We start from the raw sequence: 15,954 nt of genomic DNA, 5'->3' as shown, positions 1-15,954 counted from the left end.
TTCTCTGTTTTTATTATCTCCCCATCAACAGTCCACATTCTTCAAATGCTATGGCTACTTTTGGGTCACTCACTAAGATGTCACCCCTCAAGCTGTTGTCACTTAAAATAAATGGCTATTGAAGCTGTGTATGTGGAATGCTCCTTCATTTTTCACCTACAAAAATCTCTTTTGATCTAAATTCCCAGCAAAACTTATCCTAAGAGATTTCCTGGGGCAGCCTCAGACTATGGCCACAGCCCAACATATCGTTAAGCATGCTTAAGCCTATTAGAACCATTCTATTAAAATCAGTAGAACTCCTGGGATGGATGGCTTGGGACAAGGTATGCATGAACTTAAAGGAAGGAAGGAAGGAAGGAAGGAAGGAAGGAAGGAAGGAAGGAAGGAAGGAAGGAAGGAAAAAAAAGCTGGACACTCCCAAGCCAACTACACCAGAGGACAGATTGCTGTCCTCTGAAGATGCCGGCCACAGAGACTGGCGAAACGTTAGGAAGAACAACCTTCAGAACACGGCCAAAGAGCCCGAAAAACCCAGAACAACCAAGGAAGGAAGAAGCCTTATATTGAGTTAGACCATTGTCCATCTACACAGCATTATAAGCTCTGACTTGTAACAACTCTACAGGGTTTCGGGCAGCACCCTTCCTTAGCTATCTGGATTTCCAGACAGGCAAGTATTAGGCAAGTCTCTTATCTGCTAAGCTTCCAAAATCAAATGAGATCAGCTGTGTTCAAGGTGGTATAATGGGATGGTTTTATCTTCTTAGGTATGATATGAATGGTAAAAGATGGGATTAAAAACATGGTTGTATTTAGCAACTTCTTTTAGGGTACAGTGGTAGAAAAAAAACACAATAATAGGAGGAACAAATAATCTGTATGACCAATAAGTTTTTCTTCCAGACCACTACTACTCTTGAATGGGAATGGTGGTATGAAAGTATACTGGCTGAGTTTGCAGTTGTAAAACAAATTATGGACCATACCATAATGATAATGGGGACTTTATTAGAAGTACATTGGTACTACTGTATTGCTTTTTTCAATTGTACCTGAAAGCTGGGCAGGATTTTGTAATAGACTTTCTTTCCAGACTGAGACTATACTGGCAAGTCAAATGAGAATGATTTGGTTTTGCTGTGGCTTGATTCACAAACTATTTTATTCTTCTGTTGATCATACAGAGTGCAGATTTCAGTGCCAGTGTCCATATTGGCCATTCAATTTAATGTGGTTAAATTGAATGGCCAACTCACATTCCCTTTCTTTTAATCCCGCCCTTGGCCTATCTGTGGCTCTCCTTTTATGTCTCATTGTAAAACTGGTGTGCAAATATGTTTCATGATGCTAGGAAAAAAGGAGTGGTTTTCCAAAATTCTCCATCACATACAAACACATACACACAATACTGCAGAAACACAGAAGTTTGCTGTAGTTCATCAGAGCTTTTTTCTATTTCATATTGATTTTTATTTCTTTTTTCTCTGTGTAAAGGTGATCTAGTGCTAAACTAGTATAGTGATAAGGTGATCTAACACTAAACTCAGTACTATGTTTTTTAAAAATTATTTCAGGGCAACTAGGAAGAAAGATTGTGGGTGTACAGTAGGTGTGGTCCCGCTGTACAAAATATCATACCCAACTTAGCACATCACCAGAATACCATCCACACTCATGCTCACCATCCTTTTGGGGAAAAGTCTGCTGAAATTTTTCTAGTTTGAAAAAGGTAGAAGCTCTCATTGGTAGAGAAACAAACTGCTTTGGGAGCCAAAAGGGCTGAGCTGATTTGAATTGGCTTTTGTGTCATGCATTCAGCAGCAGCAACAATGATCTTCCCACGCTGGGTAGTTGAAAGTACTGACCCCAAGAGAGGCCAGGAAAGAGAGATCCAGAAACCAGGCTTTCTTTCCAGTCGCTCCTTAGCTCTGGAATAACCTCCCATCTGAAATCCACCTGGCCCCTTCACTGGAAATGTTCAAGCTATTGTTAAAAACATGTTTTTCTCGACAGGCCTTTCCAGACCTTAAAACAGCTTAATAGAGTGATTGGCCTTAACATTTACATTATTAGTCCCACCATCCTCCTTTTATATTATTTTATTTATTATTACTTAATAATAATATTTATTAAGTAATAATAATTCATTATTTTAATTTTATAACTATTATGTTTATTGTTTTAATTGTTCATGCTTAATATGTAAACTGCCCAGAGTGGCCTGTCAGCCAGATTGGTACGGAAAGCTAACACAACTCAAAGTAAGACCTTGGCTTCTCTGAACTTTTGCAAAGTCAAATGTTGCATTGTTGCCATACAATCCCTTACAAATAACTCATCTTTTTCTTGTTGAACAAAGTAACAGTCACCTCTGACTTTTAAATATGCAGTTTAAAAATCTTTATGTGTGACGGCATGGTCTCCACATTGACTATTCTTCTCCTTGGACAATGTGTTTCAAAGGCACCTACTGAGGTGTGAAGCCTTTGATAGAACAATGTTTTACAAAATTAACTGCAGTATTTAATAACATTATCTGCAAGGGCAAAATCATATCACTAAGGAAATAAGAATGGCCACTAAAACTAAACCTGACACACTATGATACCAGGAACTTATACAGACATTTTAATGGCATTGTTCAAGGCTATCTTTAGAAATCTTTTCTAGGACATCCATGGGCTCAATATGAATAAGTAAATCTTATGAAGTTCTCAAGAAAGTATACAGATGATTACTGATGTGTTGTCTCCCATGCAACTTAGCATTACTCAGATTCAGGGCTGAAGAACCTATGACCCTTCAAATTTCATTGGACTTCAGTTTTCATCAGATTTTGAGAACCTGACCAATAATGATGAACAGGGCTGTGATTCTAGATGCTTATCATTCCACAACTTTCTACAGAATTTTCTCCTTTTTAAAATTCTCTCTATCAGAGTTTCCAGGCCAGCAGAATGTCCTCAGTTCCATCCCACAAAATGCTTTGCCTAGTTTCTTAGCTATTCCACTGGAATGGACATCCTTGCAAACTGCTTTGCAAGGAAACAATGGATGTTAATCAGATTATCTCTAAGTGTCAGTAATTGTGGGTCATTACTTGGACATTAAGAACAGAATACAGACAAGGAAGGCAGTGATGGGCCTTATTTTAGGCATGGACCTTGCTCCTCTGATTCTCCTGGTATTGTGGGATTCAGTTGGTTAATTCAGTTGCCAAGTGATAGTGGAATCAGGGTGCAAGTGGACATTGCAGCTTCTGATGGAATTGTTGCTTTTACTATTGTCAGCAGGCTGGGGTGGCTCTACAGTGCTGAATGAGACCATTCGTAACTCCTCTGTTCTCATCCAGTACTTCCAGATGTGAGCAGAGATTCCTCTCCCTTCCATAAACATGTAAATTTAGTTTAAAAGCTGTTTGTTTGGGGTTAGTGCTTGGGTGAAAAGGTGCTCCGTTTGAGTTGAAACCTGCTTGTGTAGAAATGTGCATGCTTGCCTTAAAAATCTGCTTGTTTCACTTTAAAAGCTGCTTGCTTTGGGTTAAACTGTGCTTGGGGGAAAAGGTGCTCTATTTGAGTTGAAACCTGCTTGTGTAGAAACGTGCATAGGGGTACTTGCTTTAAAAGCTGCCTGCAAAGCCTTTCAGACCAGCGCCGATCAGCTGTTAGGTGGGGAGAGGGGAGGGGGAAGGAGAAGGAGGGAGAAGAGCACAAAATGGCTGATGTCTGCCAGCTGCTTGCTGGCTTTTAGCTGTTTAGGGCTCTTTTTTGGCTGTTCTGGGGTCTACCAAGGCACAGTGAAGAGTAAGGCTCAGTCTACAGTACCTGGTAAGTGACTTTCTTTTAAGTTTTTTAAAGTTTCTGATCTCCCCCCCCCCCCCATAAAATGCAGTAATTAATTTTCAATGCATTCCTATGGGAAATTTGGATTCAACTTGCAAACTTTTCAACTAGTTCTGGGCATCTAATAGAGAATGTATTTCCAAAGGGTGTTGCAGCAAGGAAACTAACTGTGCCTCATGACTTCTAACTGGATTACAATACCTGCTTCCTGATTTCAGCTAGTATAGTTTGTATTCAGTTTTTTTGGCTCATCAAGAACATTGTTCATGACTTTGTGTGGCCTAACCTGTTGTGCCTTGCATGCTATAAATGTTCAATTATGTCAGAAAATGGAGATTTGGTCTTATGCTGAGCACGTGCTACTGCTAGTGAATGGGATCAGGTTAAGCTTTGTGTTGCTGTTCTTTTGCATAACCTAAAGTAAATAAGGAAAACCAGCTGTTAAATAGTTTAATTCCACTATTTATCCTCCACACAACTAAAAGGGACCTCTCAATGCAGTGCCAAATCAGACAAACCATTTCTAACTTAATATAGTCTTGAGCTGTAGCTGAGCAAAGTTGCACAACAATCTCATCTTCACTGAGACATTTCTATAAGCATGGGGAGGAGGTGGATGGAAGGAAATGTAAAATATAGGTAGTGTGGTATAGGTCTTATCACTGGCTGATAATGTTCTATATTAATGCCACTGTTGATTGCTGTTCACTTTACATGGTTCAAATGTTATTCTGTTATAGTTTATTAAATATTATATTACACTATTTGGTTCAGAATATATTTTCCCTGTGTTCCTCCTCTAAAAATTAGGTGTGTCTTAAGGTCAGGTGCATCTGTATTTTTCAAAAAAAAAATTACACAAAGAGGGACATAAGAAACAAACCATATGTATTCTGTTTCCAAATATACAGATCTGTCTAAATTTGGTAACTTATATGTTTCCCAAAAAAGCTATCACAAATTTCAGTTGTTCACTGAGTAAGCCTATTGAGAATCTTTTATTCTTTTTATCTGTGATTGTGAGTTCACACAATGGGTTTGTTTGTTTGTTCAGTCGTTTAGTCGTGTCCGACTCTTCGTGACCCCATGGACCAGAGCACGCCAGGCCCTCCTATCTTCCACCGCCTCCCGGAGTTGTGTCAAATTCATGTTGGTTGCTTCGATGACACTGTCCAACCATCTCATCCTCGGTCGTCCCCTTCTCCTCTTGCCTTCACACTTTCCCAACATCAAAGTCTTTTCCAAGGAGTCTTCTCTTCTCGTGAGATGGCCAAAGTACTGGAGCCTCAGCTTCAGGATCTGTCCTTCCAATGAGCACTCGGGGTTGATTTCCTTTAGAATTGATAGGTTTGTTCTCTTTGCAGTCCAGGGAACTCTCAAGAGTCTCCTCCAGCACCACAATTCAAAGGCATCCATTCTTCGGCGGTCCGCTTTCTTTATAGTCCAGCTCTCACTTCCATACAACACTACAAGAAAAACCATAGCTTTGACTATTCGGACTTTTGTTGGCAAGGTGATGTCTCTGCTTTTTAAGATGCTGTCAAGGTTTGTCATTGCTTTCCTCCCAAGAAGCAGGCGTCTTTTAATTTCGTGGCTGCTGTCTCCATCTGCAGTGATCATGGAGCCCAAGAAAGTAAAATCTGTCACTGCCTCCATATCTTCCCCTTCTATTTCCCAGGAGGTGATGGGACTAGTGGCCATGATCTTAGTTTTTTTGATGTTGAGTTTCAGACCGTTTTTTGCACTCTCGTCTTTCACCCTCATTACAAGGTTCTTTAGTTCCTCCTCACTTTCCGCCATCAGAGTGGTATCATCTGCATATCGGAGGTTGTTGATATTTCTTCCTGCAATCTTAATTCCAGTTTGGGATTCCTCCAGTCCAGCCTTCCGCATGATGTATTCTGCATATAAGTTAAATAAGCAGGGTGACAATATACAGCCTTGTCGTACTCCTTTCCCAATTTTGAACCAATCCGTTGTTCCATATCCAGTTCTAACTGTTGCTTCCTGTCCCACATATAGGTTTCTCAGGAGATGGATAAGGTGGTCAGGCACGCCCATTTCTTTTAGGACTTGCCATAGTTTGTTGTGGTCCACACAGTCAAAGGCTTTTGCATAGTCAATGAAGCAGAAGTAGATGTTTTTCTGGAACTCTCTGGCTTTCTCCATAATCCAGCGCATGTTAGCAATTTGGTCTTGAGTTCCTCTGCCCCTTCGGAATCCCGCTTGTACTTCTGGGAGTTCTCGGTCCACATACTGCTGAAGCCTACCTTGTATGATTTTGAGCATAACCTTGCTGGTGTGTGAGATGAGTGCAATTGTCCGGTAGTTGGAGCATTCTTTGGCACTGCCCTTCTTTGGTATTGGGATGTAGACTGATCTTTTCCAGTCCTCTGGCCACTGTTGAGTTTTCCAAACTTGTTGGCATATTGAATGTAGCACCTTAACAGCATCATCCTTTAAGATTTTAAATAGTTCAACTGGAATGCCATCACCTCCACTGGCCTTGTTGTTAGCCAGGCTTTCTAAGGCCCACTTGACCTCACTCTCCAGGATGTCTGGCTCTAGGTCAGCAACTATATTGTCTGGGTTGTCCGGGATATCCAAAACTTTCTGATATAATTCCTCTGTGTATTCTTGCCACCTCTTCATGATGTCTTCTGCTTCTGTTAGGTCCCTTCAATTTTTATCTTTTATCATGTCCATCTTTGCACAAAATTTTCCTCTAATATCTCCAATTTTCCTGAACAGATCTCTGGTTTTTCCTTTTCTGTTATTTTCCTCTATTTCTTTGCATTGTTCATTTAAGAAGGCCCTCTTGTCTCTCCTTGCTATTCTTTGGAAGTCTGTATTCAATTTTCTCTAACTTTCCCTGTCTCCCCTGCATTTTGTTTCCCTTCTCTTTTCTGCTATTTGTAAGGCCTCGTTGGACAGCCACTTTGCTTTCTTGCATTTCCATTTCTTTGGGATGGTTTTTGTTGCTGCCTCCTGGACAATGTTACGAGCCTCTATCCAAAGTTCTTCAGGCACTCTGTCCACCAAATCGAGTTCCTTAAATCTGTTCTTCACTTCCACTGTGTATTCATAAGGGATTTGGTTTAGATTATACCTGAGTGGCCCAGTGGTTTTTCCTACTCTCTTCAGTTTAAGCTTGAATTTTGCTATGAGAAGCTGATGATCAAAGCCACAATCAGCTCCAGGTCTTGTTTTTGCTGACTGTATAGAGTTTCTCCATCTTTGGCTGTAGAGAATATAGTCAATCTGATTTCGATGTTGCCCATCTGGTGATTTCCATGTGTAGAGTCGCCTCTTGTGTTGTTGGAAAAAGGTGTTTGTGATGACCAGCTTGTTCTCTTGACAAAACTCTATTAGCCTTTGCCCTGCTTCGTTTTGAACTCCAAGGCCAAACTTACCTGTTGTTCCTTTTATCTCTTGACTCCCTACCTTAGCATTCCAGTCCCCCAGAATGAGAAGAACATCTTTCTTTGGTGTCAGTTCTAGAAGGTGTTGTAAATCTTCATAAAATTGTTCAATTTCAGTCTCCTCAGCAATGGAGGTTGGTGCATAAACTTGGATTATTGTGATGTTGAAAGGTCTGCCTTGGATATGTATTGACATCATTCTATCATTTTTGAGATTATATCCCATTACGGCTTTTCCCACTCTTTTGTTGACTATGAGGGCTACTCCATTCCTTCTACGGGATTCTTGCCCACAATAGTAGACATGATAATCATCTGAGTTGAAATCACCCATTCCCATCCATTTTAGTTCACTGATGCCCAAAATGTCGATGTTTATTCTTGCCATCTCCTGTTTGACCACCTCCAGCTTCCCAAGGTTCATAGATCTTACATTCCAGGTTCCTATGCAGTATTTTTCTTTCCAGCATCGGACTTTCCTTTCACTTCCAGGCACGTCCACAGCTGAGCGTCCTTTCGGCTTTGGCCCATCCACTTCATCAGCTCTGGAGCTACTTGTACTTGTCCTCCACTCTTCCTCAGTAGCATGTTGGACACCTTTTGACCTGAGGGTCCCATCTTCCAGCGTCATATCTTTTAGCCTTTTGTTTCTGATCATGGGGCATTCTTGGCAAAGATACTGGAGTGGAATTGCCGGTTCCTACCCCAGGTGGATTGCGTTTAGTCAGAACTCTCCACTATGACCTGTCCGTCTTGGGTGGCCCTGCACGGCATAGCCCATAGCTTCTCTGAGTTACTCAAGCCCCCTCGCCACGACAAGGCAGCAATCCATGAAGGGGCACACAATGGGTAGACAGATTAATTATTTGACTTTCCCATATGAAAACTTATGAAGAGGTCTAGAACTCTTATTCATTTGCAATCTATCATACATACAATATTGCACAATTAAAAGAAAGGCATGTGATTACATAACATATTTTAAAACAATGCAGACATTTTTTGTATGTGCTTTTGAAAAGACCTGAAGGCAAGGAGGTGAAAGCAAATGAGTGTGTTTCATGACTCCTCTTGAGTGTCCTGGTATTGTAAATGTGGGTCATAATCATAAATGCTTTCACGAAAAAGTGAAGGTTAAAATACACAGCTATAAATTACATACAATCCAAGTATTCAGTTCTTTCTGGCACTTACACGTGAGACTATTTCATTTGGCAATAATACTGTAACATTTAGGAACAAATGTTACAATTGCATATAATGGTTGAACTCTTTGCCTTCCCAACAGAAAAGAGCAATTATCCCAACACAATTTACCTCTTTTAATCAAATATTGTTTGTGCATACTGATACAGAGACTCCAGGAAAAGAAGGGGGCAGGAGAGTTTTTCCTAATGTATAATAATACTTCAGTGTGTCTAATAGTAGAGCTAGCTTTAGGTCAAACCAGGGCCAAATCTGCTATTAGACACACTGAGAGAGACACTTCAAGTAGCAGACTTTGACTGTATTGAAAGTGCAGTAATTCTTAAGTCATTTAATTTTTTTTTACTGTATCAGAATAGGAGAAATATTTGTGGGATTTTCCCCTCATATACAGAAATAACCTGATAGTGTTTTGGTTCTATGTGATTGACTTAAGAGATGACTACACAGGCATTTGGCCCACTGAGGGGGCAGGTTGGTTTGTTGCTAATCAGACATTATGGCTAGAGCAAACCAGCCTGTCCCCAGAGCATCCCTACCCACACCTTTCTGTCTCCCTTTCAAGGGATGTTCTTTTGTAGGTGTGGATAGGATCACACCTGGATGTACAATTGCTGGGATCAAACCCAAGTGGAGCTTGCTACTTTAATTTCCAAGCTTGTTTCAATTTCCTAATATAATTAGTGACTTAAATAGATAGCTTAGCCTATCTATTGACAGGCTAAAGTATCTAATGATACTGGGAAATTTCTTTGCTGCTCCATGCAAGGGTAATGGGAGAAAGCAAAGGTTTCTGTCTCTGGGGGGTTCTTTTTGTTTGTTTTTGTGTGGAGTTTGTTGTTGTTGTTGTTTCTTTTCTTTACTTTACTTTTCTTTTCTTTAGGGAGTTGAGCCAAATAGGGTCATTTGAGCTGTCTATGCCATCAAGATGCAAGGATTTCACCAAATGAACACTGGACCTCCATCTGATCTTAAGCAACCCTATTTAGCCTGCACCGGTCTGCTCCAAGTAAGTAATCTAGTTAAGCCTTGAGGTAAATTTCTCTCTCCCTCTTTCCTTCTCTCTCTCTTTGAGATTGCCATTTGTTGTGGCCCAGGAAGCAAAATGTCCTTGGCTTGGGCTGGTGATATGGGATTCTGCATTTGGGAAGCATTTGGGAGGATTCATGTTACTTTGTCCTTGTGCTCCAGTCTTGATAATATGGAAGGAGGGGGAAAAGCCTGAAAACAGATGACTGAAAACAATGAAATTTTGGGCCCAAATTGTGATTCCAAGATCAGTGAATGCAATCATCTCCTCTACTTCACTCTGTCATTTTCTAACAATTTTTGCTTGGTTGAGCTGCACGTATTGAAATATGAACAACTGTTCTAAAGCTACAAATGCAATTTTGATCAATATTTTTCAAGCCAAAATTTCCAAGCACCTTCAGTATTACACTATGCCTTCTGTTCTGAAATATGTTCTTAAAGTTTTTCTCACTGTAAAATAAACATACTTAAGGAACACCACATATGAGATGTAGTGCATTAGCTGAAAATCAAACATTAATCACTCTCATCCTATAAGACAACCTTGCCACTAACAATCTGGTTATCCATTAATGTGCCACATGTTTTTCCCATGCAAATGCACTAAATGTTGGGTAGTGCTAAGAATATAATTAACATATTCAGTTACACTTTGGGGGAAACCATTATTTTCTGTATGGTGTGGCTTATTAGTAACAGAAGTTTATAGCAATGTTGAGTCTATCACTATCTGCTACAATGTGCCATATGTGCATATTACACTGGAGCATAGTTAAGCTTGAACTGCGCGGAACCACAGATGTTGAATTATAATTCTGAAACAGCCTAGAAATATATGTCATCTCCCTCTATGCCCGCCCACTTCATTTTATTACTTTTGTCATACACTCTATGAACCAAAACACAAGTTCTATTCATACAGAGAATGCAGTTCCATATCTGTTTCTTCATCATTTGTAATTTCTGCCTCCCAAGGAACAGATCTTGTCATATGTGTATAATAATTTTATACCAGTTTGTAGCTTATAGGCCAAAATCCTATTGTACAACTACATGTGCATAACTTGAGGTTGTGCAAGCAATAGCTGTGCTAATGCCAAGGCAGAAGTGAAATCACCAAAGCATTTCCTTTGGCACATTGTTCAATTGATTCTGCTGGGAATGTGTAACCAATTGTAAAATTGTGGAGTGCAGTTCCTTATTGTTGTGTGCAATGCCTGGCATATTTACACCAGCATAACTTCAAAATACTTTACATTTTGCTTGCTGGAAATGCTATGCTATATTTTTTTCATCTATATGTGAACAGCATAACAATCTTCAAATATCAAACATTCAAGGCATCAGGATCATTGGCTATAAACTTGTTTCTAAATTATTTGCTCAGAAGATCTTGGCTACCTACATTTCTTCTTCTAAGGCAATGCTGACTTCAACTAAAACTGTATTTTTAATGGGAAATGCCTTTACTTTCATTTTTTTAAAACCAGTACTGTTTCTGGCTTTCTCTAAGTGGCTCAGAATTTATAGACAATATATGAAAGCCCCTGTTATCAGAAAGGCTACTATATAATGGAATGTATTTCCAGCTGCTGTAAATCTGCATAGTGCCATTAAACTGTATGAAACAGCATCAATTTACAGCAGCCACAAATCGAAGCCACTGTTTGTAGAGACAGTTCATATTCATTGACATAAATCCCGGGTTATGGATTCAAATCAATTTGGTAACAGAAAAAGGTCACAAAAAAGGGGGAGCATTGTTTCAAGAAATTCATGGAATGGGAGCATATAGTACAATATACTTGGTGTTATGGCTCCTGTTTCACTCTAAAAATTAGCTTGTGTGTGAGGAAGAGTGTGTGTTATCTCCACTCATCCACTGCTGATGTGAAAACTGAAAATGAGAAATCAATGAACAAGCTCCCTGTCAGGCATAGCCTGCTTTTTGAATTTTAGCTCATGTGGACAGCTTTCCATGCATAGAAGCCAGAGGGGATGGTGGAAGAGAAAGTCTTCACTCATTTCTTTCCTAGCATGTGTAACGTACATGCTTTTCTCATTCCTGAATAGACTTAGTTAGATGGCAGATGACATATTATTAATACTTCTGTGTGTCTTTGTCATATTAGAACCAGAACATGCTGCATGGTTTATAAATGGATTATATAGATCAGAATCCTATTTGCCTGTATCATAAGTGTAATCCTCCTTTGCACATGTGTTGGGTTTTATAGAGCTTGCACAAGGATGAAAAATCTAGGAACCCTCGCTTGTTCAAATGCATCCTCACTGCCAATTGAGCCTTCTACAACTTGAGGTGGGAGAAGCATCACTATCCATTCCACCTCCTGCTGTCCTTCTTTCGCACCCAGGAAAGCCCTTGCTCCTACCCTGCTACTATTTGTTTTTTCCCCCCCCTTGTCTTGCAGTAAAGAGATGCTTGGCACTTTACATAATTAGTGAGACAGTGCACAGCAAGCAAGCAAGCAAATCTGATGGTCAGGGTGGAAGTATCCCATGGAACTATCTGTAGATCAGGAGGAGACTCGTGAGGGTGCCTCAGGGAAAAGAGAAAGGGATCTAAGCTCCCAAGAATTTGAAAGATGTAGGTTACAACAAGAATTTAAATTAAAAGAATTAGAGATCAAAGAAAAAACTAAAGAATTAGAGATTAGAGAAAAAGCTAGGGCTGAGGATAAGGAGCTAGAGCTCAAAGAATTACAACTGGCCAGACAAATGGAAATGGAATTAAGACAGAGGCAAATGGAATTTTAATTGTAAATGAAACAACTGGAATTTACATCTCAAAGTAACAATAATAATAACAGCAATGCTGAGGGAAATCTCTCTAAAATAGATTTAAAGAAATTTCCTCAGTATAGAAAAGGTGATTCCCCAGAATCCTTCCTAATTTCCTTTGAACATGCGTGCTGGGACTTTAATGTGAAAGAGGAAGAGATGATGGTGCTGATATCTCAAATAAGTGGAGATCTAGCTGATCTCTATTCACAAATGTCTTTAGAGCAAGCCAGAGAATTTGAGATTTATAGAAAATTGGTTTATTCTAGTTATAGCATTAATGCAGAACATCTGAGATGAAAATTTCGTGCCCTGATCAAAAGGCCTGAGGAATCTTATTCCCAATTGGGGGTGAAATTATTTCAGTGTCTGGAGAAATGGATGGAGTGTAAGAAAGTCACCTCTTTAGAACAAATGAAAAATGGAATAGGATTGGAACAGTTTTATTTTACCTGGAGAATTATGTTATTTAGTGAGAGACAAAAATCCTAAAAATGTAATGGAAGCAAGTGAAAATGCAAATTCAATAAGTGAAATAAGAAACCCCATGTTTTCTGAGGTAAAAAGTGGAGGAAAAGTGTGGGATGACAGGAGGAGAGGGACCCCACCCAGTAGGGATTACACCCAAACTACTGGTAGCCATTTTAAAGGCAAGCCCTCCTTCCCAGAGCAGAGTCACCTGAATCATAACAGCTCCAAGGGAAAGGTTGGCAAGGCTCCATATTTCAAACTCAGAGCCAATAAACAATGTTATTCATTTGGGGAGAAAGGACATTTTTGGGCCCAATGCCAGACTCACAAGAATAGGGATGTAAAGGGGGAAATTCCAGTCAGCCAAAGAAAATATTTTGTGTACAACAGCAGAATGGAGCTACCACAGAGGAAGTTGAAACTGTTGCCATAGCAGTCCCAGTAATGGCAAAGACGGAGAGCCAAGAGCAAGAGCCTCCTTTGGCGAGAGCCTCGTGGCGCAGTGGTTAAACCGCTGTACTGCAGCTAAAACTGTGCTCCAGACCTAGGGTTCAGATCCCAGGTAGCCGGTTCAAGGTTGACTCAGCCTTCTATCCTTCCGAGGTCGGTAAAATGAGTACCCAGCTCGCTGGGGGGGGGCAATGTGTAGCCTGCATAATTAAATTGTAAACCGCCCAGAGAGTGCTTGAAGCGCTATGGTGCAGTATATAAGCAGCACGCTTTTTGCTTTGCTTTTGGTGAGGGTAGTCCAATGCTTTTTAATAAAATGTAACCAGAATCTTCTACGCAGCTCAGGATATGTGATTTATATTGATGATACTAAGTATCTAGCACTAAAAGATTCATGCTCACAAGTTACATTATGCCACCCAAATATAGTCCCACAGGAAAAATATTCTAGCCCATGAAAACATTTCTATTAAAGGGATTGGAGCTGAAATCGTGGTATTGCCCATGGCAAAAACACCCATAAGATATAAGGGATGGTCAGGAGATTGGAAAGTAGTCATATCTGATCAAATTCCTGACCCATGTTTAATAGGCCTGGATTTATCTGAGCATGTGCAGAGTGTTTTAGTGACCACTCACTCTCAGGGATGGCAAATTGAAGTTACTGAGCACAACAATGAAACTCTTCCTAAACTAAGAGAAGGGACTGAATTAGCTGATCTAGTTACCATGAGGAATACAGTGGTGCCTCAAATTGCGACGTTAATTGGTTCCAGCGAAATCACTGTTGAATGAAAATGTTGCAATGTGAAATAAAAAAGCCCATAGAAACGCATTAAAACGCGATTAATGCGTTCCTAGGGGCTTCAAACTCACTGTTCAGTGAAGATCCTCCATAGCGCAGCCATTTTCACTGCCTGTTAAGTAAGGAATCCATCCCAGAAAACAGCGGGCAGCCATGGTTTTTTCCCCGGTGGCCATTTAGAAACCGCCAATCAGCTGTGCGAAAATGGTTGCTTTGCGATGATCAGTCATTGCAAAGCGAAAATACCCCATAGGGAACATTGTAAAGCAATCACAAAAGCAATCGCAAAAAGTTCGTCGCAAAGCGATTTTGTCGCTAAATGGAGCACTCGCTAAGCGAGGCACCACTGTACTAATAATCTATCTTTTAGAAGAGAACAAAGGGAAGACCCTACCTTAAGTTAATGCTTTGGACAAGCTAAGGAAAGGCCTCTGACCTCTGAAATCCCTGAAAGAAACTGTATAAAGGAAGACTTATTATATAGAGAGATCCTAGTTAACCCTAGGAGGGGGGGGGAAGCATACACTGACAGCTTTAGTGCCTTTCAAATACAGAGAGAGAATTGTAGAAAAGGCTCATAAAGACATATTTTCAGCCCATTCAGGAATCTCTCCTACAAAACAATGTCTGTGGCATTACTCACATCATGTTATCCCCTTATCCCCCCCAGCCAAATGGATTAGTAGAGAAATTTAATGGTACCCTAAAGCGGATAATTAGAGCATATACAGCCGAGAATTTAAAGATCAACCAGGGAAAACAAAAACGCTGTATGACAAGAGGGCCAGGGAAAGAGCAGTTAATTCTGGAGACAAGTTTTGATGCTGAGACCCATTAACTTCAATTAACTTGGTTAGTTCCATTTAAAGTGATCTCCAAAATGAAAGACATGAACTATGTACTGCAGGAGGAGGGAGAAGGCAGAAGAGTTGTGCGTATAAACATGATTAAATCATATTATAGGAAGAAAAATTATGTGTGGTATGCCACCAAAAATGCCCAGGAAAAACCTAAATTATGGTATTGGGAAGGAAGGGGTGTACCCCAGTATAACCCTGAGGAAGTCAAAATTAGCCTTATTCTAGCACCAGAGCAACATGAAGAAGCCAGAGTTTTATTGCAAAAATATAAGCATGTCTTTTCCAATAAGCCTGGTATAGCCAAGGGTGTAGGGCGTAAAATAGAGACTTGGGGAGAGCACAAAATCCACCTAGAGACAGGATTACAAAGACTACATGAAGCTGGGAGACGTGCTGAGCCAAGCTGATAATGACGGAAAACATTATCCAGTGACCTACCTCAGCAAGAATCTGCAGGTGGGTGAGAGAGACATTTGTCCACTTTTGTGGCTAAGGACTATTCGGGCCAATAACAACAAACTGATGAGGTGGGCCCTAATCTTTCAGGATTTCGACTGGAGATTCGCAATGTGAAGGGAACCCAGAACATGGTGGCTGACGTGTTATCACAAAGACCAGAGGACTAACGGATGGATGAGGAAAAGTGTAATGTTGTAAAGTTGTAAGAAATGTAATGGTATTGCCTTAGTTTTGAAATGTAATTAAATTTCAAATTCATGCTAAAATAATGGTAAGTAGTAATATAAATGTAAAAGTAATGCGAGTTGTATTTAATTAATGCAAATGGTACAATTGTACTGATTGTTTTAAAGATTTAAATTAATAAGTCTGATTTGCTAAAAATAGTAATTGAGAAAAAATGTAATATAAGATGTATAGAAGTACTGTATATGATAAATCTATTGTGTTAAAGAGTAACATATAGTACAGTGGACCCTTGACTTACAGACGGCTTGACTTACAGACTTTTTGAGTTACAGACTTCTCTGGCCGCAAAATTTAGGTTTGACTTGCAGACTGAGATTTGACTTACAGACCAGAAAAAAACCAAAATGGAACAA

The 15,954-nt window shown here is 39.9% G+C and overlaps 1 long non-coding RNA gene across 1 annotated transcript in view; it reads right to left on the bottom strand.

Moving 5' to 3' along the window:
* Positions 1–15,954, bottom strand: part of LOC144587744 (uncharacterized) — a 42,133-nt gene that overhangs the window by 15,707 nt on the left and 10,472 nt on the right. The gene's annotated exons all lie outside the window — the stretch shown is intronic.

This window comes from Pogona vitticeps, chromosome 3 (assembly GCF_051106095.1).
Source record: "Pogona vitticeps strain Pit_001003342236 chromosome 3, PviZW2.1, whole genome shotgun sequence".
Lineage (NCBI taxonomy): Eukaryota > Metazoa > Chordata > Lepidosauria > Squamata > Agamidae > Pogona > Pogona vitticeps.
This window is presented reverse-complemented; position numbering and strand designations above follow the sequence as displayed.